The 14,497-nt window shown below is 39.2% G+C and overlaps 77 non-coding genes across 77 annotated transcripts; all 77 read right to left on the minus strand.

Moving 5' to 3' along the window:
• Window positions 1-62: 62 nt before the first annotated feature.
• On the minus strand, window positions 63-136 carry Trnat-ugu (transfer RNA threonine (anticodon UGU)). Its single transcript has one exon. It is a non-coding gene; the product is annotated as a tRNA-Thr (tRNA).
• A 70-nt stretch (window positions 137-206) lies between these two features.
• On the minus strand, window positions 207-280 carry Trnat-ugu (transfer RNA threonine (anticodon UGU)). Its single transcript has one exon. It is a non-coding gene; the product is annotated as a tRNA-Thr (tRNA).
• Window positions 281-350: 70 nt separating this feature from the next.
• Trnat-ugu (transfer RNA threonine (anticodon UGU)) lies at window positions 351-424 on the minus strand. Its single transcript has one exon. It is a non-coding gene; the product is annotated as a tRNA-Thr (tRNA).
• A 70-nt stretch (window positions 425-494) lies between these two features.
• Window positions 495-568, minus strand: Trnat-ugu (transfer RNA threonine (anticodon UGU)). Its single transcript has one exon. It is a non-coding gene; the product is annotated as a tRNA-Thr (tRNA).
• Window positions 569-638: 70 nt separating this feature from the next.
• Window positions 639-712, minus strand: Trnat-ugu (transfer RNA threonine (anticodon UGU)). The gene has a single exon. It is a non-coding gene; the product is annotated as a tRNA-Thr (tRNA).
• A 70-nt stretch (window positions 713-782) lies between these two features.
• On the minus strand, window positions 783-856 carry Trnat-ugu (transfer RNA threonine (anticodon UGU)). The gene has a single exon. It is a non-coding gene; the product is annotated as a tRNA-Thr (tRNA).
• A 70-nt stretch (window positions 857-926) lies between these two features.
• On the minus strand, window positions 927-1,000 carry Trnat-ugu (transfer RNA threonine (anticodon UGU)). The gene has a single exon. It is a non-coding gene; the product is annotated as a tRNA-Thr (tRNA).
• A 70-nt stretch (window positions 1,001-1,070) lies between these two features.
• Window positions 1,071-1,144, minus strand: Trnat-ugu (transfer RNA threonine (anticodon UGU)). The gene has a single exon. It is a non-coding gene; the product is annotated as a tRNA-Thr (tRNA).
• Window positions 1,145-1,214: 70 nt separating this feature from the next.
• Trnat-ugu (transfer RNA threonine (anticodon UGU)) lies at window positions 1,215-1,288 on the minus strand. The gene has a single exon. It is a non-coding gene; the product is annotated as a tRNA-Thr (tRNA).
• Window positions 1,289-1,358: 70 nt separating this feature from the next.
• On the minus strand, window positions 1,359-1,432 carry Trnat-ugu (transfer RNA threonine (anticodon UGU)). Its single transcript has one exon. It is a non-coding gene; the product is annotated as a tRNA-Thr (tRNA).
• A 70-nt stretch (window positions 1,433-1,502) lies between these two features.
• Trnat-ugu (transfer RNA threonine (anticodon UGU)) lies at window positions 1,503-1,576 on the minus strand. The gene has a single exon. It is a non-coding gene; the product is annotated as a tRNA-Thr (tRNA).
• A 70-nt stretch (window positions 1,577-1,646) lies between these two features.
• On the minus strand, window positions 1,647-1,720 carry Trnat-ugu (transfer RNA threonine (anticodon UGU)). The gene has a single exon. It is a non-coding gene; the product is annotated as a tRNA-Thr (tRNA).
• Window positions 1,721-1,934: 214 nt separating this feature from the next.
• Window positions 1,935-2,008, minus strand: Trnat-ugu (transfer RNA threonine (anticodon UGU)). The gene has a single exon. It is a non-coding gene; the product is annotated as a tRNA-Thr (tRNA).
• A 70-nt stretch (window positions 2,009-2,078) lies between these two features.
• Window positions 2,079-2,152, minus strand: Trnat-ugu (transfer RNA threonine (anticodon UGU)). Its single transcript has one exon. It is a non-coding gene; the product is annotated as a tRNA-Thr (tRNA).
• Window positions 2,153-2,222: 70 nt separating this feature from the next.
• Trnat-ugu (transfer RNA threonine (anticodon UGU)) lies at window positions 2,223-2,296 on the minus strand. Its single transcript has one exon. It is a non-coding gene; the product is annotated as a tRNA-Thr (tRNA).
• A 70-nt stretch (window positions 2,297-2,366) lies between these two features.
• Window positions 2,367-2,440, minus strand: Trnat-ugu (transfer RNA threonine (anticodon UGU)). Its single transcript has one exon. It is a non-coding gene; the product is annotated as a tRNA-Thr (tRNA).
• A 70-nt stretch (window positions 2,441-2,510) lies between these two features.
• Trnat-ugu (transfer RNA threonine (anticodon UGU)) lies at window positions 2,511-2,584 on the minus strand. The gene has a single exon. It is a non-coding gene; the product is annotated as a tRNA-Thr (tRNA).
• A 70-nt stretch (window positions 2,585-2,654) lies between these two features.
• On the minus strand, window positions 2,655-2,728 carry Trnat-ugu (transfer RNA threonine (anticodon UGU)). The gene has a single exon. It is a non-coding gene; the product is annotated as a tRNA-Thr (tRNA).
• Window positions 2,729-3,086: 358 nt separating this feature from the next.
• On the minus strand, window positions 3,087-3,160 carry Trnat-ugu (transfer RNA threonine (anticodon UGU)). Its single transcript has one exon. It is a non-coding gene; the product is annotated as a tRNA-Thr (tRNA).
• Window positions 3,161-3,230: 70 nt separating this feature from the next.
• On the minus strand, window positions 3,231-3,304 carry Trnat-ugu (transfer RNA threonine (anticodon UGU)). Its single transcript has one exon. It is a non-coding gene; the product is annotated as a tRNA-Thr (tRNA).
• Window positions 3,305-3,662: 358 nt separating this feature from the next.
• Window positions 3,663-3,736, minus strand: Trnat-ugu (transfer RNA threonine (anticodon UGU)). The gene has a single exon. It is a non-coding gene; the product is annotated as a tRNA-Thr (tRNA).
• A 70-nt stretch (window positions 3,737-3,806) lies between these two features.
• Window positions 3,807-3,880, minus strand: Trnat-ugu (transfer RNA threonine (anticodon UGU)). Its single transcript has one exon. It is a non-coding gene; the product is annotated as a tRNA-Thr (tRNA).
• Window positions 3,881-3,950: 70 nt separating this feature from the next.
• On the minus strand, window positions 3,951-4,024 carry Trnat-ugu (transfer RNA threonine (anticodon UGU)). The gene has a single exon. It is a non-coding gene; the product is annotated as a tRNA-Thr (tRNA).
• A 70-nt stretch (window positions 4,025-4,094) lies between these two features.
• Window positions 4,095-4,168, minus strand: Trnat-ugu (transfer RNA threonine (anticodon UGU)). Its single transcript has one exon. It is a non-coding gene; the product is annotated as a tRNA-Thr (tRNA).
• A 70-nt stretch (window positions 4,169-4,238) lies between these two features.
• On the minus strand, window positions 4,239-4,312 carry Trnat-ugu (transfer RNA threonine (anticodon UGU)). Its single transcript has one exon. It is a non-coding gene; the product is annotated as a tRNA-Thr (tRNA).
• A 70-nt stretch (window positions 4,313-4,382) lies between these two features.
• Window positions 4,383-4,456, minus strand: Trnat-ugu (transfer RNA threonine (anticodon UGU)). The gene has a single exon. It is a non-coding gene; the product is annotated as a tRNA-Thr (tRNA).
• Window positions 4,457-4,526: 70 nt separating this feature from the next.
• Trnat-ugu (transfer RNA threonine (anticodon UGU)) lies at window positions 4,527-4,600 on the minus strand. Its single transcript has one exon. It is a non-coding gene; the product is annotated as a tRNA-Thr (tRNA).
• Window positions 4,601-4,670: 70 nt separating this feature from the next.
• Window positions 4,671-4,744, minus strand: Trnat-ugu (transfer RNA threonine (anticodon UGU)). Its single transcript has one exon. It is a non-coding gene; the product is annotated as a tRNA-Thr (tRNA).
• A 358-nt stretch (window positions 4,745-5,102) lies between these two features.
• Trnat-ugu (transfer RNA threonine (anticodon UGU)) lies at window positions 5,103-5,176 on the minus strand. Its single transcript has one exon. It is a non-coding gene; the product is annotated as a tRNA-Thr (tRNA).
• A 70-nt stretch (window positions 5,177-5,246) lies between these two features.
• Trnat-ugu (transfer RNA threonine (anticodon UGU)) lies at window positions 5,247-5,320 on the minus strand. The gene has a single exon. It is a non-coding gene; the product is annotated as a tRNA-Thr (tRNA).
• Window positions 5,321-5,390: 70 nt separating this feature from the next.
• Trnat-ugu (transfer RNA threonine (anticodon UGU)) lies at window positions 5,391-5,464 on the minus strand. Its single transcript has one exon. It is a non-coding gene; the product is annotated as a tRNA-Thr (tRNA).
• A 214-nt stretch (window positions 5,465-5,678) lies between these two features.
• Window positions 5,679-5,752, minus strand: Trnat-ugu (transfer RNA threonine (anticodon UGU)). Its single transcript has one exon. It is a non-coding gene; the product is annotated as a tRNA-Thr (tRNA).
• A 70-nt stretch (window positions 5,753-5,822) lies between these two features.
• On the minus strand, window positions 5,823-5,896 carry Trnat-ugu (transfer RNA threonine (anticodon UGU)). Its single transcript has one exon. It is a non-coding gene; the product is annotated as a tRNA-Thr (tRNA).
• Window positions 5,897-5,966: 70 nt separating this feature from the next.
• On the minus strand, window positions 5,967-6,040 carry Trnat-ugu (transfer RNA threonine (anticodon UGU)). Its single transcript has one exon. It is a non-coding gene; the product is annotated as a tRNA-Thr (tRNA).
• A 70-nt stretch (window positions 6,041-6,110) lies between these two features.
• On the minus strand, window positions 6,111-6,184 carry Trnat-ugu (transfer RNA threonine (anticodon UGU)). The gene has a single exon. It is a non-coding gene; the product is annotated as a tRNA-Thr (tRNA).
• A 218-nt stretch (window positions 6,185-6,402) lies between these two features.
• Window positions 6,403-6,476, minus strand: Trnat-ugu (transfer RNA threonine (anticodon UGU)). Its single transcript has one exon. It is a non-coding gene; the product is annotated as a tRNA-Thr (tRNA).
• A 70-nt stretch (window positions 6,477-6,546) lies between these two features.
• On the minus strand, window positions 6,547-6,620 carry Trnat-ugu (transfer RNA threonine (anticodon UGU)). Its single transcript has one exon. It is a non-coding gene; the product is annotated as a tRNA-Thr (tRNA).
• A 70-nt stretch (window positions 6,621-6,690) lies between these two features.
• On the minus strand, window positions 6,691-6,764 carry Trnat-ugu (transfer RNA threonine (anticodon UGU)). Its single transcript has one exon. It is a non-coding gene; the product is annotated as a tRNA-Thr (tRNA).
• Window positions 6,765-6,834: 70 nt separating this feature from the next.
• Trnat-ugu (transfer RNA threonine (anticodon UGU)) lies at window positions 6,835-6,908 on the minus strand. The gene has a single exon. It is a non-coding gene; the product is annotated as a tRNA-Thr (tRNA).
• A 70-nt stretch (window positions 6,909-6,978) lies between these two features.
• Trnat-ugu (transfer RNA threonine (anticodon UGU)) lies at window positions 6,979-7,052 on the minus strand. Its single transcript has one exon. It is a non-coding gene; the product is annotated as a tRNA-Thr (tRNA).
• Window positions 7,053-7,410: 358 nt separating this feature from the next.
• Trnat-ugu (transfer RNA threonine (anticodon UGU)) lies at window positions 7,411-7,484 on the minus strand. The gene has a single exon. It is a non-coding gene; the product is annotated as a tRNA-Thr (tRNA).
• A 70-nt stretch (window positions 7,485-7,554) lies between these two features.
• Window positions 7,555-7,628, minus strand: Trnat-ugu (transfer RNA threonine (anticodon UGU)). The gene has a single exon. It is a non-coding gene; the product is annotated as a tRNA-Thr (tRNA).
• A 70-nt stretch (window positions 7,629-7,698) lies between these two features.
• Window positions 7,699-7,772, minus strand: Trnat-ugu (transfer RNA threonine (anticodon UGU)). The gene has a single exon. It is a non-coding gene; the product is annotated as a tRNA-Thr (tRNA).
• A 214-nt stretch (window positions 7,773-7,986) lies between these two features.
• Trnat-ugu (transfer RNA threonine (anticodon UGU)) lies at window positions 7,987-8,060 on the minus strand. The gene has a single exon. It is a non-coding gene; the product is annotated as a tRNA-Thr (tRNA).
• A 70-nt stretch (window positions 8,061-8,130) lies between these two features.
• Trnat-ugu (transfer RNA threonine (anticodon UGU)) lies at window positions 8,131-8,204 on the minus strand. Its single transcript has one exon. It is a non-coding gene; the product is annotated as a tRNA-Thr (tRNA).
• Window positions 8,205-8,274: 70 nt separating this feature from the next.
• Window positions 8,275-8,348, minus strand: Trnat-ugu (transfer RNA threonine (anticodon UGU)). The gene has a single exon. It is a non-coding gene; the product is annotated as a tRNA-Thr (tRNA).
• Window positions 8,349-8,418: 70 nt separating this feature from the next.
• Trnat-ugu (transfer RNA threonine (anticodon UGU)) lies at window positions 8,419-8,492 on the minus strand. Its single transcript has one exon. It is a non-coding gene; the product is annotated as a tRNA-Thr (tRNA).
• Window positions 8,493-8,854: 362 nt separating this feature from the next.
• On the minus strand, window positions 8,855-8,928 carry Trnat-ugu (transfer RNA threonine (anticodon UGU)). Its single transcript has one exon. It is a non-coding gene; the product is annotated as a tRNA-Thr (tRNA).
• A 70-nt stretch (window positions 8,929-8,998) lies between these two features.
• On the minus strand, window positions 8,999-9,072 carry Trnat-ugu (transfer RNA threonine (anticodon UGU)). The gene has a single exon. It is a non-coding gene; the product is annotated as a tRNA-Thr (tRNA).
• A 70-nt stretch (window positions 9,073-9,142) lies between these two features.
• Trnat-agu (transfer RNA threonine (anticodon AGU)) lies at window positions 9,143-9,216 on the minus strand. The gene has a single exon. It is a non-coding gene; the product is annotated as a tRNA-Thr (tRNA).
• A 70-nt stretch (window positions 9,217-9,286) lies between these two features.
• Trnat-agu (transfer RNA threonine (anticodon AGU)) lies at window positions 9,287-9,360 on the minus strand. Its single transcript has one exon. It is a non-coding gene; the product is annotated as a tRNA-Thr (tRNA).
• Window positions 9,361-9,430: 70 nt separating this feature from the next.
• On the minus strand, window positions 9,431-9,504 carry Trnat-agu (transfer RNA threonine (anticodon AGU)). Its single transcript has one exon. It is a non-coding gene; the product is annotated as a tRNA-Thr (tRNA).
• Window positions 9,505-9,717: 213 nt separating this feature from the next.
• Trnat-ugu (transfer RNA threonine (anticodon UGU)) lies at window positions 9,718-9,791 on the minus strand. The gene has a single exon. It is a non-coding gene; the product is annotated as a tRNA-Thr (tRNA).
• A 70-nt stretch (window positions 9,792-9,861) lies between these two features.
• Window positions 9,862-9,935, minus strand: Trnat-agu (transfer RNA threonine (anticodon AGU)). Its single transcript has one exon. It is a non-coding gene; the product is annotated as a tRNA-Thr (tRNA).
• Window positions 9,936-10,005: 70 nt separating this feature from the next.
• Window positions 10,006-10,079, minus strand: Trnat-agu (transfer RNA threonine (anticodon AGU)). Its single transcript has one exon. It is a non-coding gene; the product is annotated as a tRNA-Thr (tRNA).
• A 213-nt stretch (window positions 10,080-10,292) lies between these two features.
• On the minus strand, window positions 10,293-10,366 carry Trnat-ugu (transfer RNA threonine (anticodon UGU)). Its single transcript has one exon. It is a non-coding gene; the product is annotated as a tRNA-Thr (tRNA).
• Window positions 10,367-10,436: 70 nt separating this feature from the next.
• Trnat-ugu (transfer RNA threonine (anticodon UGU)) lies at window positions 10,437-10,510 on the minus strand. Its single transcript has one exon. It is a non-coding gene; the product is annotated as a tRNA-Thr (tRNA).
• A 70-nt stretch (window positions 10,511-10,580) lies between these two features.
• Window positions 10,581-10,654, minus strand: Trnat-ugu (transfer RNA threonine (anticodon UGU)). The gene has a single exon. It is a non-coding gene; the product is annotated as a tRNA-Thr (tRNA).
• Window positions 10,655-10,724: 70 nt separating this feature from the next.
• Trnat-ugu (transfer RNA threonine (anticodon UGU)) lies at window positions 10,725-10,798 on the minus strand. The gene has a single exon. It is a non-coding gene; the product is annotated as a tRNA-Thr (tRNA).
• A 70-nt stretch (window positions 10,799-10,868) lies between these two features.
• On the minus strand, window positions 10,869-10,942 carry Trnat-ugu (transfer RNA threonine (anticodon UGU)). Its single transcript has one exon. It is a non-coding gene; the product is annotated as a tRNA-Thr (tRNA).
• A 214-nt stretch (window positions 10,943-11,156) lies between these two features.
• On the minus strand, window positions 11,157-11,230 carry Trnat-agu (transfer RNA threonine (anticodon AGU)). Its single transcript has one exon. It is a non-coding gene; the product is annotated as a tRNA-Thr (tRNA).
• Window positions 11,231-11,300: 70 nt separating this feature from the next.
• Trnat-ugu (transfer RNA threonine (anticodon UGU)) lies at window positions 11,301-11,374 on the minus strand. Its single transcript has one exon. It is a non-coding gene; the product is annotated as a tRNA-Thr (tRNA).
• A 70-nt stretch (window positions 11,375-11,444) lies between these two features.
• Window positions 11,445-11,518, minus strand: Trnat-agu (transfer RNA threonine (anticodon AGU)). The gene has a single exon. It is a non-coding gene; the product is annotated as a tRNA-Thr (tRNA).
• Window positions 11,519-11,588: 70 nt separating this feature from the next.
• On the minus strand, window positions 11,589-11,662 carry Trnat-agu (transfer RNA threonine (anticodon AGU)). The gene has a single exon. It is a non-coding gene; the product is annotated as a tRNA-Thr (tRNA).
• A 213-nt stretch (window positions 11,663-11,875) lies between these two features.
• Window positions 11,876-11,949, minus strand: Trnat-ugu (transfer RNA threonine (anticodon UGU)). Its single transcript has one exon. It is a non-coding gene; the product is annotated as a tRNA-Thr (tRNA).
• A 70-nt stretch (window positions 11,950-12,019) lies between these two features.
• On the minus strand, window positions 12,020-12,093 carry Trnat-agu (transfer RNA threonine (anticodon AGU)). The gene has a single exon. It is a non-coding gene; the product is annotated as a tRNA-Thr (tRNA).
• Window positions 12,094-12,163: 70 nt separating this feature from the next.
• Trnat-agu (transfer RNA threonine (anticodon AGU)) lies at window positions 12,164-12,237 on the minus strand. Its single transcript has one exon. It is a non-coding gene; the product is annotated as a tRNA-Thr (tRNA).
• A 357-nt stretch (window positions 12,238-12,594) lies between these two features.
• Trnat-agu (transfer RNA threonine (anticodon AGU)) lies at window positions 12,595-12,668 on the minus strand. Its single transcript has one exon. It is a non-coding gene; the product is annotated as a tRNA-Thr (tRNA).
• A 69-nt stretch (window positions 12,669-12,737) lies between these two features.
• Trnat-ugu (transfer RNA threonine (anticodon UGU)) lies at window positions 12,738-12,811 on the minus strand. Its single transcript has one exon. It is a non-coding gene; the product is annotated as a tRNA-Thr (tRNA).
• Window positions 12,812-12,881: 70 nt separating this feature from the next.
• Window positions 12,882-12,955, minus strand: Trnat-agu (transfer RNA threonine (anticodon AGU)). Its single transcript has one exon. It is a non-coding gene; the product is annotated as a tRNA-Thr (tRNA).
• Window positions 12,956-13,025: 70 nt separating this feature from the next.
• Window positions 13,026-13,099, minus strand: Trnat-ugu (transfer RNA threonine (anticodon UGU)). The gene has a single exon. It is a non-coding gene; the product is annotated as a tRNA-Thr (tRNA).
• A 70-nt stretch (window positions 13,100-13,169) lies between these two features.
• Window positions 13,170-13,243, minus strand: Trnat-ugu (transfer RNA threonine (anticodon UGU)). The gene has a single exon. It is a non-coding gene; the product is annotated as a tRNA-Thr (tRNA).
• Window positions 13,244-13,313: 70 nt separating this feature from the next.
• Trnat-ugu (transfer RNA threonine (anticodon UGU)) lies at window positions 13,314-13,387 on the minus strand. The gene has a single exon. It is a non-coding gene; the product is annotated as a tRNA-Thr (tRNA).
• Window positions 13,388-13,601: 214 nt separating this feature from the next.
• Window positions 13,602-13,675, minus strand: Trnat-agu (transfer RNA threonine (anticodon AGU)). The gene has a single exon. It is a non-coding gene; the product is annotated as a tRNA-Thr (tRNA).
• A 69-nt stretch (window positions 13,676-13,744) lies between these two features.
• Window positions 13,745-13,818, minus strand: Trnat-ugu (transfer RNA threonine (anticodon UGU)). The gene has a single exon. It is a non-coding gene; the product is annotated as a tRNA-Thr (tRNA).
• A 70-nt stretch (window positions 13,819-13,888) lies between these two features.
• On the minus strand, window positions 13,889-13,962 carry Trnat-ugu (transfer RNA threonine (anticodon UGU)). Its single transcript has one exon. It is a non-coding gene; the product is annotated as a tRNA-Thr (tRNA).
• A 358-nt stretch (window positions 13,963-14,320) lies between these two features.
• On the minus strand, window positions 14,321-14,394 carry Trnat-ugu (transfer RNA threonine (anticodon UGU)). The gene has a single exon. It is a non-coding gene; the product is annotated as a tRNA-Thr (tRNA).
• Window positions 14,395-14,497: the final 103 nt, after the last annotated feature.

Consider the following 14,497-nt stretch of genomic DNA (forward strand, 5'->3'; position numbering starts at 1 on the left):
TAGGAAACAATAAATATGATTATCTATCATTAATAATAAAACGAGTGTTAAACGAGAATAAAAGGCTCCAGAGGGATTCGGACCCTCGACCTCCAGTTTACAAGACTGGCGCTCTAACCAACTGAGCTATGGAGCCGATATATTAAGGAAACAATAAATATGATTATGTATCATTAATGATGACACAAGTTTTAAACAAGAATACAAGGCTCCAGAGGGATTCGGACCCTCGACCTCCAGTTTACAAGACTGGCGCTCTAACCAACTGAGCTATGGAGCCGATATATATAGGAAACAATAAATATGATTATGTATCATTAATAATAAAACGAGTGTTAAACAAGAATAAAAGGCTCCAGAGGGATTCGGACCCTCGACCTCCAGTTTACAAGACTGGCGCTCTAACCAACTGAGCTATGGAGCCGATACATTAATGAAACAATAAATATGATTATGTATCATTAATGATGACACAAGTTTTAAACAAGAATACAAGGCTCCAGAGGGATTCGGACCCTCGACCTCCAGTTTACAAGACTGGCGCTCTAACCAACTGAGCTATGGAGCCGATATATTCAGGAAACAACAAATATGATTATATATCATTAATGATGACACAAGTGTTAAACAAGAATACAAGGCTCCAGAGGGAGTCGGACCCTCGATCTCCAGTTTACAAGACTGGCGCTCTAACCAACTGAGCTATGGAGCCGATATATTAAGGAAACAATAAATATGATTATGTATCATTAATAATAAAACGAGTGTTAAACGAGAATAAAAGGCTCCAGAGGGATTCGGACCCTCGACCTCCAGTTTACAAGACTGGCGCTCTAACCAACTGAGCTATGGAGCCGATATATTAAGGAAACAATAAATATGATTATGTATCATTAATAATAAAACGAGTGTTAAACGAGAATAAAAGGCTCCAGAGGGATTCGGACCCTCGACCTCCAGTTTACAAGACTGGCGCTCTAACCAACTGAGCTATGGAGCCGATATATTAAGGAAACAATAAATATGATTATGTATCATTAATAATAAAACGAGTGTTTAACGAGAATAAAAGGCTCCAGAGGGATTCGGACCCTCGACCTCCAGTTTACAAGACTGGCGCTCTAACCAACTGAGCTATGGAGCCGATATATTAAGGAAACAATAAATATGATTATGTATCATTAATAATAAAACGAGTGTTAAACGAGAATAAAAGGCTCCAGAGGGATTCGGACCCTCGACTTCCAGTTTACAAGACTGGCGCTCTAACCAACTGAGCTATGGAGCCGATATATTAAGGAAACAATAAATATGATTATGTATCATTAATGATAAAACGAGTGTTAAACGCGAATAAAAGGCTCCAGAGGGATTCGGACCCTCGACCTCCAGTTTACAAGACTGGCGCTCTAACCAACTGAGCTATGGAGCCGATATATAAAGGAAACAATAAATATGATTATGTATCATTAATAATAAAACGAGTGTTAAACGAGAATAAAAGGCTCCAGAGGGATTCGGACCCTCGACCTCCAGTTTACAAGACTGGCGCTCTAACCAACTGAGCTATGGAGCCGATATATTAAGGAAACAATAAATATGATTATGTATCATTAATGATGACACAAGTTTTAAACAAGAATACAAGGCTCCAGAGGGATTCGGACCCTCGACCTCCAGTTTACAAGACTGGCGCTCTAACCAACTGAGCTATGGAGCCGATATATATAGGAAACAATAAATATGATTATGTATCATTAATAATAAAACGAGTGTTAAACAAGAATAAAAGGCTCCAGAGGGATTCGGACCCTCGACCTCCATAATACAAGACTGGCGCTCTAACCAACTGAGCTATGGAGCCGATATATTAAGGAAACAATAAATATGATTATGTATCATTAATAATAAAACGAGTGTTAAACAAGAATAAAAGGCTCCAGAGGGATTCGGACCCTCGACCTCCAGTTTACAAGACTGGCGCTCTAACCAACTGAGCTATGGAGCCGATATATTAAGGAAATAATAAACATGATTATGTATCATTAACAATAAAACGAGTGTTAAACGAGAATAAAAGGCTCCAGAGGGATTCGGACCCTCGACCTCCAGTTTACAAGACTGGCGCTCTAACCAACTGAGCTATGGAGCCGATATATTAAGGAAACAATAAATATGATTATATATCATTAAGGATGACACACGTGTTAAACAAGAATACAAGGCTCCAGAGGGATTCGGACCCTCGACTTCCAGTTTACAAGACTGGTGCTCTAACCAACTGAGCTATGGAGCCGATATATTAAGGAAACAATAAATATGATTATATATCATTAATGATGACACACGTGTTAAACAAAAATACAAGGCTCCAGAGGGATTCGGACCCTCGACCTCCAGTTTACAAGACTGGTGCTCTAACCAACTGAGCTATGGAGCCGATATATATAGGAAACAATAAATATGATTATGTATCATTAATAATAAAACGAGTGTTAAACAAGAATAAAAGGCTCCAGAGGGATTCGGACCCTCGACCTCCAGTTTACAAGACTGGCGCTCTAACCAACTGAGCTATGGAGCCGATACATTAATGAAACAATAAATATGATTATGTATCATTAATGATGACACAAGTTTTAAACAAGAATACAAGGCTCCAGAGGGATTCGGACCCTCGACCTCCAGTTTACAAGACTGGCGCTCTAACCAACTGAGCTATGGAGCCGATATATTCAGGAAACAACAAATATGATTATATATCATTAATGATGACACAAGTGTTAAACAAGAATACAAGGCTCCATAGGGAGTCGGACCCTCGACCTCCAGTTTACAAGACTGGCGCAATAACCAACTGAGCTATGGAGCCGATATATTCAGGAAACAACAAATATGATTATATATCATTAATGATGACACAAGTGTTAAACAAGAATACAAGGCTCCAGAGGGAGTCGGACCCTGTACCTCCAGTTTACAAGACTGGCGCTCTAACCAACTGAGCTATGGAGCCGATATATTAAGGAAACAATAAATATGATTATGTATCATTAATAATAAAACGAGTGTTAAACGAGAATAAAAGGCTCCAGAGGGATTCGGACCCTCGACCTCCAGTTTACAAGACTGGCGCTCTAACCAACTGAGCTATGGAGCCGATATATTAAGGAAACAATAAATATGATTATGTATCATTAATAATAAAACGAGTGTTAAACGAGAACAAAAGGCTCCAGAGGGATTCGGACCCTCGACCTCCAGTTTACAAGACTGGCGCTCTAACCAACTGAGCTATGGAGCCGATATATTAAGGAAACAATAAATATGATTATGTATCATTAATAATAAAACGAGTGTTTAACGAGAATAAAAGGCTCCAGAGGGATTCGGACCCTCGACCTCCAGTTTACAAGACGGGCGCTCTAACCAACTGAGCTATGGAGCCGATATATTAAGGAAACAATAAATATGATTATGTATCATTAATAATAAAACGAGTGTTAAACGAGAATAAAAGGCTCCAGAGGGATTCGGACCCTCGACTTCCAGTTTACAAGACTGGCGCTCTAACCAACTGAGCTATGGAGCTTATATATTAAGGAAACAATAAATATGATTATGTATCATTAATGATAAAACGAGTGTTAAACGCGAATAAAAGGCTCCAGAGGGATTCGGACCCTCGACCTCCAGTTTACAAGACTGGCGCTCTAACCAACTGAGCTATGGAGCCGATATATATAGGAAACAATAAATATGATTATCTATCATTAATAATAAAACGAGTGTTAAACGAGAATAAAAGGCTCCAGAGGGATTCGGACCCTCGACCTCCAGTTTACAAGACTGGCGCTCTAACCAACTGAGCTATGGAGCCGATATATTCAGGAAACAATAAATATGATTATGTATCATTAATGATGACACAAGTTTTAAACAAGAATACAAGGCTCCAGAGGGATTCGGACCCTCGACCTCCAGTTTACAAGACTGGCGCTCTAACCAACTGAGCTATGGAGCCGATATATATAGGAAACAATAAATATGATTATGTATCATTAATAATAAAACGAGTGTTAAACAAGAATAAAAGGCTCCAGAGGGATTCGGACCCTCGACCTCCAGTTTACAAGACTGGCGCTCTAACCAACTGAGCTATGGAGCCGATACATTAATGAAACAATAAATATGATTATGTATCATTAATGATGACACAAGTTTTAAACAAGAATACAAGGCTCCAGAGGGATTCGGACCCTCGACCTCCAGTTTACAAGACTGGCGCTCTAACCAACTGAGCTATGGAGCCGATATATTCAGGAAACAACAAATATGATTATATATCATTAATGATGACACAAGTGTTAAACAAGAATACAAGGCTCCAGAGGGAGTCGGACCCTCGACCTCCAGTTTACAAGACTGGCGCTCTAACCAACTGAGCTATGGAGCCGATATATTTATGAAACAATAAATATGATTATGTATCATTAATAATAAAACGAGTGTTAAACGAGAATAAAAGGCTCCAGAGGGATTCGGACCCTCGACCTCCAGTTTACAAGACTGGCGCTCTAACCAACTGAGCTATGGAGCCGATATATTAAGGAAACAATAAATATGATTATGTATCATTAATAATAAAACGAGTGTTAAACGAGAATAAAAGGCTCCAGAGGGATTCGGACCCTCGACCTCCAGTTTACAAGACTGGCGCTCTAACCAACTGAGCTATGGAGCCGATATATTAAGGAAACAATAAATATGATTATGTATCATTAATAATAAAACGAGTGTTTAACGAGAATAAAAGGCTCCAGAGGGATTCGGACCCTCGACCTCCAGTTTACAAGACGGGCGCTCTAACCAACTGAGCTATGGAGCCGATATATTAAGGAAACAATAAATATGATTATGTATCATTAATAATAAAACGAGTGTTAAACGAAAATAAAAGGCTCCAGAGGGATTCGGACCCTCGACTTCCAGTTTACAAGACTGGCGCTCTAACCAACTGAGCAATGGAGCCGATATATTAAGGAAACAATAAATATGATTATGTATCATTAATGATAAAACGAGTGTTAAACGCGAATAAAAGGCTCCAGAGGGATTCGGACCCTCGACCTCCAGTTTACAAGACTGGCGCTCTAACCAACTGAGCTATGGAGCCGATATATATAGGAAACAATAAATATGATTATGTATCATTAATAATAAAACGAGTGTTAAACGAGAATAAAAGGCTCCAGAGGGATTCGGACCCTCGACCTCCAGTTTACAAGACTGGCGCTCTAACCAACTGAGCTATGGAGCCGATATATTAAGGAAACAATAAATATGATTATGTATCATTAATGATGACACAAGTTTTAAACAAGAATACAAGGCTCCAGAGGGATTCGGACCCTCGACCTCCAGTTTACAAGACTGGCGCTCTAACCAACTGAGCTATGGAGCCGATATATATAGGAAACAATAAATATGATTATGTATCATTAATAATAAAACGAGTGTTAAACAAGAATAAAAGGCTCCAGAGGGATTCGGACCCTCGACCTCCATAATACAAGACTGGCGCTCTAACCAACTGAGCTATGGAGCCGATATATTAAGGAAACAATAAATATGATTATGTATCATTAATAATAAAACGAGTGTTAAACAAGAATAAAAGGCTCCAGAGGGATTCGGACCCTCGACCTCCAGTTTACAAGACTGGCGCTCTAACCAACTGAGCTATGGAGCCGATATATTAAGGAAATAATAAACATGATTATGTATCATTAACAATAAAACGAGTGTTAAACGAGAATAAAAGGCTCCAGAGGGATTCGGACCCTCGACCTCCAGTTTACAAGACTGGCGCTCTAACCAACTGAGCTATGGAGCCGATATATTAAGGAAACAATAAATATGATTATATATCATTAAGGATGACACACGTGTTAAACAAGAATACAAGGCTCCAGAGGGATTCGGACCCTCGACTTCCAGTTTACAAGACTGGTGCTCTAACCAACTGAGCTATGGAGCCGATATATTAAGGAAACAATAAATATGATTATATATCATTAATGATGACACACGTGTTAAACAAAAATACAAGGCTCCAGAGGGATTCGGACCCTCGACCTCCAGTTTACAAGACTGGTGCTCTAACCAACTGAGCTATGGAGCCGATATATGAAGGAAACAATAAATATGATTATATATCATTTAGGATGACACACCCACGTGTTAAACAAGAATACAAGGCTCCAGAGGGATTCGGACCCTCGACCTCCAGTTTACAAGACTGGCGCTCTAACCAACTGAGCTATGGAGTCGATATATTAAGGAAACAATAAATATGATTATATATCATTAAGGATGACACACGTGTTAAACAAGAATACAAGGCTCCAGAGGGATTCGGACCCTCGACCTCCAGTTTACAAGACTGGTGCTCTAACCAACTGAGCTATGGAGCCGATATATTAAGGAAACAATAAATATGAATATATATCATTAATGATTACACAAGTGTTAAACAAGAATACCAGCCTCCAGAGGGATTCGGACCCTCGACCTCCAGTTTACAAGACTGGCGCTCTAACCAACTGAGCTATGGAGCCGATATATTCAGGAAACAACAAATATGATTATATATCATTAATGATGACACAAGTGTTAAACAAGAATACAAGGCTCCAGAGGGAGTCGGACCCTCGACCTCCAGTTTACAAGACTGGCGCTCTAACCAACTGAGCTATGGAGCCGATATATTAAGGAAACAATAAATATGATTATGTATCATTAATAATAAAACGAGTGTTAAACGAGAATAAAAGGCTCCAGAGGGATTCGGACCCTCGACCTCCAGTTTACAAGACTGGCGCTCTAACCAACTGAGCTATGGAGCCGATATATTAAGGAAACAATAAATATGATTATGTATCATTAATAATAAAACGAGTGTTAAACGAGAATAAAAGGCTCCAGAGGGATTCGGACCCTCGACCTCCAGTTTACAAGACTGGCGCTCTAACCAACTGAGCTATGGAGCCGATATATTAAGGAAACAATAAATATGATTATGTATCATTAATAATAAAACGAGTGTTTAACGAGAATAAAAGGCTCCAGAGGGATTCGGACCCTCGACCTCCAGTTTACAAGACGGGCGCTCTAACCAACTGAGCTATGGAGCCGATATATTAAGGAAACAATAAATATGATTATGTATCATTAATAATAAAACGAGTGTTAAACGAGAATAAAAGGCTCCAGAGGGATTCGGACACTCGACTTCCAGTTTACAAGACTGGCGCTCTAACCAACTGAGCTATGGAGCCGATATATTAAGGAAACAATAAATATGATTATGTATCATAAATGATAAAACGAGTGTTAAACGCGAATAAAAGGCTCCAGAGGGATTCGGACCCTCGACCTCCAGTTTACAAGACTGGCGCTCTAACCAACTGAGCTATGGAGCCGATATATATAGGAAACAATAAATATGATTATGTATCATTAATAATAAAACGAGTGTTAAACGAGAATAAAAGGCTCCAGAGGGATTCGGACCCTCGACCTCCAGTTTACAAGACTGGCGCTCTAACCAACTGAGCTATGGAGCCGATATATTAAGGAAACAATAAATATGATTATGTATCATTAATGATGACACAAGTTTTAAACAAGAATACAAGGCTCCAGAGGGATTCGGACCCTCGACCTCCAGTTTACAAGACTGGCGCTCTAACCAACTGAGCTATGGAGCCGATATATATAGGAAACAATAAATATGATTATGTATCATTAATAATAAAACGAGTGTTAAACAAGAATAAAAGGCTCCAGAGGGATTCGGACCCTCGACCTCCATAATACAAGACTGGCGCTCTAACCAACTGAGCTATGGAGCCGATATATTAAGGAAACAATAAATATGATTATGTATCATTAATAATAAAACGAGTGTTAAACAAGAATAAAAGGCTCCAGAGGGATTCGGACCCTCGACCTCCAGTTTACAAGACTGGCGCTCTAACCAACTGAGCTATGGAGCCGATATATTAAGGAAATAATAAACATGATTATGTATCATTAACAATAAAACGAGTGTTAAACGAGAATAAAAGGCTCCAGAGGGATTCGGACCCTCGACCTCCAGTTTACAAGACTGGCGCTCTAACCAACTGAGCTATGGAGCCGATATATTAAGGAAACAATAAATATGATTATATATCATTAAGGATGACACACGTGTTAAACAAGAATACAAGGCTCCAGAGGGATTCGGACCCTCGACTTCCAGTTTACAAGACTGGTGCTCTAACCAACTGAGCTATGGAGCCGATATATTAAGGAAACAATAAATATGATTATATATCATTAATGATGACACACGTGTTAAACAAAAATACAAGGCTCCAGAGGGATTCGGACCCTCGACCTCCAGTTTACAAGACTGGTGCTCTAACCAACTGAGCTATGGAGCCGATATATGAAGGAAACAATAAATATGATTATATATCATTTAGGATGACACACCCACGTGTTAAACAAGAATACAAGGCTCCAGAGGGATTCGGACCCTCGACCTCCAGTTTACAAGACTGGCGCTCTAACCAACTGAGCTATGGAGTCGATATATTAAGGAAACAATAAATATGATTATATATCATTAAGGATGACACACGTGTTAAACAAGAATACAAGGCTCCAGAGGGATTCGGACCCTCGACCTCCAGTTTACAAGACTGGTGCTCTAACCAACTGAGCTATGGAGCAGATTTATTAAGGAAACAATAAATATGAATATATATCATTAATGATTACACAAGTGTTAAACAAGAATACCAGCCTCCAGAGGGATTCGGACCCTCGACCTCCAGTTTACAAGACTGGCGCTCTAACCAACTGAGCTATGGAGCCGATATATTAAGGAAACAATAAATATGATTATATATCATTAAGGATGACACACGTGTTAAACAAGAATACAAGGCTCCAGAGGGATTCGGACCCTCGACCTCCAGTTTACAAGACTGGCGCTCTAACCAACTGAGCTATGGAGCCGATATATTAAGGAAACAATAAATATTATTATGTTTCATTAATGATGACACAAGTGTTAAACAAGAATACAAGGCTCCAGAGGGATTCGGACCCTCGACCTCCAGTTTACTAGACTGGAGCTCTAACCAACTGAGCTATGGAGCCGATATATTAAGGAAACAATAAATATGATTATGTATCATTAATGATGACACAAGTATTAAACAAGAATACAAGGCTCCAGAGGGATTCGGACCCTCGACCTCCAGTTTACTAGACTGGCGCTCTAACCAACTGAGCTATGGAGCCGATATATTAATGAAACAATAAATATGATTGTATATCATTAACGATTAAACAAGTATTAAACAAGAATACAAGGCTCCAGAGGGATTCGGACCCTCGACCTCCAGTTTACTAGACTGGCGCTCTAACCAACTGAGCTATGGAGCCGATATATTAAGGAAACAATAAATATGATTATGTATCATTAATAATAAAAGGAGTGTTAAACAAGATACAAGGCTCCAGAGGGATTCGGACCCTCGAGCTCCAGTTTACAAGACCGGCGCTCTAACCAACTGAGCTATGGAACCGATATATTAATGAATCATTAAATATGATTATATATCATTAATGATGACACAAGTGTTAAACAAGAATACAAGGCTCCAGAGGGATTCGGACCCTCGACCTCCAGTTTACAAGACTGGCGCTCTAACCAACTGAGCTATGGAGCCGATATATTAAGGAAACAATAAATATGATTATATATCATTAATGATGACACAAGTATTAAACAAGATTACAAGGCTCCAGAGGGATTCGGACCCTCGACCTCCAGTTTACTAGACTGGCGCTCTAACCAACTGAGCTATGGAGCCGATATATTAATGAAACAATAAATATGATTGTATATCATTAACGATAAAACAAGTATTAAACAAGAATACAAGGCTCCAGAGGGATTCGGACCCTCGACCTCCAGTTTACTAGACTGGCGCTCTAACCAACTGAGCTATGGAGCCGATATATTAAGGAAAGAATAAATATGATTATGTATCATTAATAATAAAAGGAGTGTTAAACAAGATACAAGGCTCCAGAGGGATTCGGACCCTCGACCTCCAGTTTACAAGACTGGCCCTCTAACCAACTGAGCTATGGAGCCGATATATTAAGGAAACAATAAATATGATTATATATCATTAAGGATGACACACGTGTTAAACAAGAATACAAGGCTCCAGAGGGATTCGGACCCTCGACCTCCAGTTTACAAGACTGGTGCTCTATCCAACTGAGCTATGGAGCCGATATATTAAGGAAACAATAAATATGATTATATATCATTAATGATGACACACGTGTTAAACAAAAATACAAGGCTCCAGAGGGATTCGGACCCTCGACCTCCAGTTTACAAGACTGGTGCTCTAACCAACTGAGCTATGGAGCCGATATATGAAGGAAACAATAAATATGATTATATATCATTTAGGATGACACACGTGTTAAACAAGAATACAAGGCTCCAGAGGGATTCGGACCCTCGACCTCCAGTTTACAAGACTGGCGCTCTAACCAACTGAGCTATGGAGCCGATATATTAAGGAAACAATAAATATCATTATATATCATTAAGGATGACACACGTGTTAAACAAGAATACAAGGCTCCAGAGGGATTCGGACCCTCGACCTCCAGTTTACAAGACTGGTGCTCTAACCAACTGAGCTATGGAGCCGATATATTAAGGAAACAATAAATATGAATATATATCATTAATGATTACACAAGTGTTAAACAAGAATACCAGCCTCCAGAGGGATTCGGACCCTCGACCTCCAGTTTACAAGACTGGCGCTCTAACCAACTGAGCTATGGAGCCGATATATTAAGGAAACAATAAATATGATTATATATCATTAAGGATGACACACGTGTTAAACAAGAATACAAGGCTCCAGAGGGATTCGGACCCTCGACCTCCAGTTTACAAGACTGGCGCTCTAACCAACTCAGCTATGGAGCCGATATATTAATGAAACAATAAATATGATTATATATCATTAATGATGACACAAGTGTTAAACAAGAATACAAGGCTCCAGAGGGATTCGGACCCTCGACCTCCAGTTTACTAGACTGGCGCTCTAACCAACTGAGCTATGGAGCCGATATATTAAGGAAACAATAAATATGATTATGTATCATTAATAATAAAACGAGTGTTAACCAAGAATAAAAGGCTCCAGAGGGATTCGGACCCTCGACCTCCAGTTTACAAGACTGGCGCTCTAACCAACTGAGCTATGGAGCCGATATATTAAGAAAACAATAAATATGATTATATATCATTAATGATGACACAAGTATTAAACAAGATTACAAGGCTCCAGAGGGATTCGGACCCTCGACCTCCAGTTTACTAGACTGGCGCTCTAACCAACTGAGCTATGGAGCCGATATATTAATGAAACAATAAATATGATTGTATATCATTAACGATAAAACAAGTATTAAACAAGAATACAAGGCTCCAGAGGGATTCGGACCCTCGACCTCCAGTTTACTAGACTGGCGCTCTAACCAACTGAGCTATGGAGCCGATATATTAAGGAAACAATAAATATGATTATGTATCATTAATAATAAAACGAGTGTTAAACAAGATACAAGACTCCAGAGGGATTCGGACCCTCGAGCTCCAGTTTACAAGACCGGCGCTCTAACCAACTGAGCTATGGAACCGATATATTAATGAATCAATAAATATGATTATATATCATTAATGATGACACAAGTGTTAAACAAGAATACAAGGCTCCAGAGGGATTCGGACCCTCGACCTCCAGTTTACAAGACTGGCGCTCTAACCAACTGAGCTATGGAGCCGATATATTAAGGAAACAATAAATATGATTATATATCATTAATGATGACACAAGTATTAAACAAGATTACAAGGCTCCAGAGGGATTCGGACCCTCGACCTCCAGTTTACTAGACTGGCGCTCTAACCAACTGAGCTATGGAGCCGATATATTAATGAAACAATAAATATGATTGTATATCATTAACGATAAAACAAGTATTAAACAAGAATACAAGGCTCCAGAGGGATTCGGACCCTCGACCTCCAGTTTACTAGACTGGCGCTCTAACCAACTGAGCTATGGAGCCGATATATTAAGGAAAGAATAAATATGATTATGTATCATTAATAATAAAAGGATAGTTAAACAAGATACAAGGCTCCAGAGGGATTCGGACCCTCGACCTCCAGTTTACAAGACTGGCCCTCTAACCAACTGAGCTATGGAGCCGATATATTAATGAATCAATAAATATGATTATATATCATTAATGATGACACAAGTGTTAAACAAGAATACAAGGCTCCAGAGGGATTCGGACCCTCGACCTCCAGTTTACAAGACTGGCGCTCTTACCAACTCAACTATGGAGCCGATATATTAATGAAACAATAAATATGATTATATATCATTAATGATGACACAAGTGTTAAACAAGAATACAAGGCTCCAGAGGGATTCGGACCCTCGACCTCCAGTTTACTAGACTGGCGCTCTAACCAACTGAGCTATGGAGCCGATATATTAATGAAACAATAAATATGATTATGTATCATGAATAATAAAAGGAGTGTTAAACAAGATACAAGGCTCCAGAGGGATTCGGACCCTCGACCTCCAGTTTACAAGACTGGCGCTCTAACCAACTGAGCTATGGAGCCGATATATTAATGAATCAATAAATATGATTATATATCATTAATGATGACACAAGTGTTCCACAAGAATACAAGGCTCCAGAGGGATTCGGACCCTCGACCTCCAGTTTACTAGACTGGCGCTCTAACCAACTGAGCTATGGAGCCGATATATTAATGAAACAATAAATATGATTATATATCATTTATGATGACACAAGTGTTAAACAAGAATACAAGGCTCCAGAGGGATTCGGACCCTCGACCTCCAGTTTACAAGACTGGCGCTCTAACCAACTGAGCTATAAAGCCGATATATTAATGAAACAATTAATATGATTATATATCATTAATGATGACACAAGTGTTAAACAAGAATACAAGGCTCCAGAGGGATTCGGACCCTCGACCTCCAGTTTACAAGACTGGCGCTCTAACCAACTGAGCTATGGAGCCGATATATTAATGAAACAATAAATATGATTATATATCATTAATGATGACACAAGTGTTCCACAAGAATACAAGGCTCCAGAGGGATTCGGACCCTCGACCTCCAGTTTACAAGACTGGCGCTCTAACCAACTGAGCTATGGAGCCGATATATTAATGAAACAATAAATATGATTATATATCATTAATGATGACACAAGTGTTCCACAAGAATACAAGGCTCCAGAGGGATTCGGACCCTCGACCTCCAGTTTACAAGACTGGCCCTCTAACCAACTGAGCTATGGAGCCGATATATTAATGAATCAATAAATATGATTATATATCATTAATGATGACACAAGTGTTAAACAAGAATACAAGGCTCCAGAGGGATTCGGACCCTCGACCTCCAGTTTACTAGACTGGCGCTCTAACCAACTGAGCTATGGAGCCGATATATTAATGAAACAATAAATATGATTATGTATCATTAATAATAAAAGGAGTGTTAAACAAGATACAAGGCTCCAGAGGGATTCGGACCCTCGACCTCCAGTTTACAAGACTGGCGCTCTAACCAACTGAGCTATGGAGCCGATATATTAATGAATCAATAAATATGATTATATATCATTAATGATGACACAAGTGTTAAACAAGACTACAAGGCTCCAGAGGGATTCGGACCCTCGACCTCCAGTTTACAAGACTGGCGCTCTAACCAACTGAGCTATGGAGCCGATATATTAATGAAACAATAAATATGATTATATATCATTAATGATGACACAAGTGTTCCACAAGAATACAAGGCTCCAGAGGGATTCGGACCCTCGACCTCCAGTTTACTATACTGGCGCTCTAACCAACTGAGCTATGGAGCCGATATATTAATGAAACAATAAATATGATTATATATCATTAATGATATAACAAGTGTTAAACAAGAATACAAAGCTCCAGAGGGATTCGGACCCTCGACCTCCAGTTTACAAGACTGGCGCTCTAACCAACTGAGCTATAAAGCCGATATATTAATGAAACAATTAATATGATTATATATCATTAATGATGACACAAGTGTTAAACAAGAATACAAGGCTCCAGAGGGATTCGGACCCTCGACCTCCAGTTTACAAGACTGGCGCTCTAACCAACTGAGCTATGGAGCCGATATATTAATGAAACAATAAATATGATTATATATCATTAATGATGACACAAGTGTTCCACAAGAATACAAGGCTCCAGAGGGATTCGGACCCTCGACCTCCA

This window comes from Euprymna scolopes, chromosome 11 (assembly GCF_053919585.1).
Source record: "Euprymna scolopes isolate OS-2025 chromosome 11, ASM5391958v1, whole genome shotgun sequence".
Classification (NCBI taxonomy): domain Eukaryota; kingdom Metazoa; phylum Mollusca; class Cephalopoda; order Sepiida; family Sepiolidae; genus Euprymna; species Euprymna scolopes.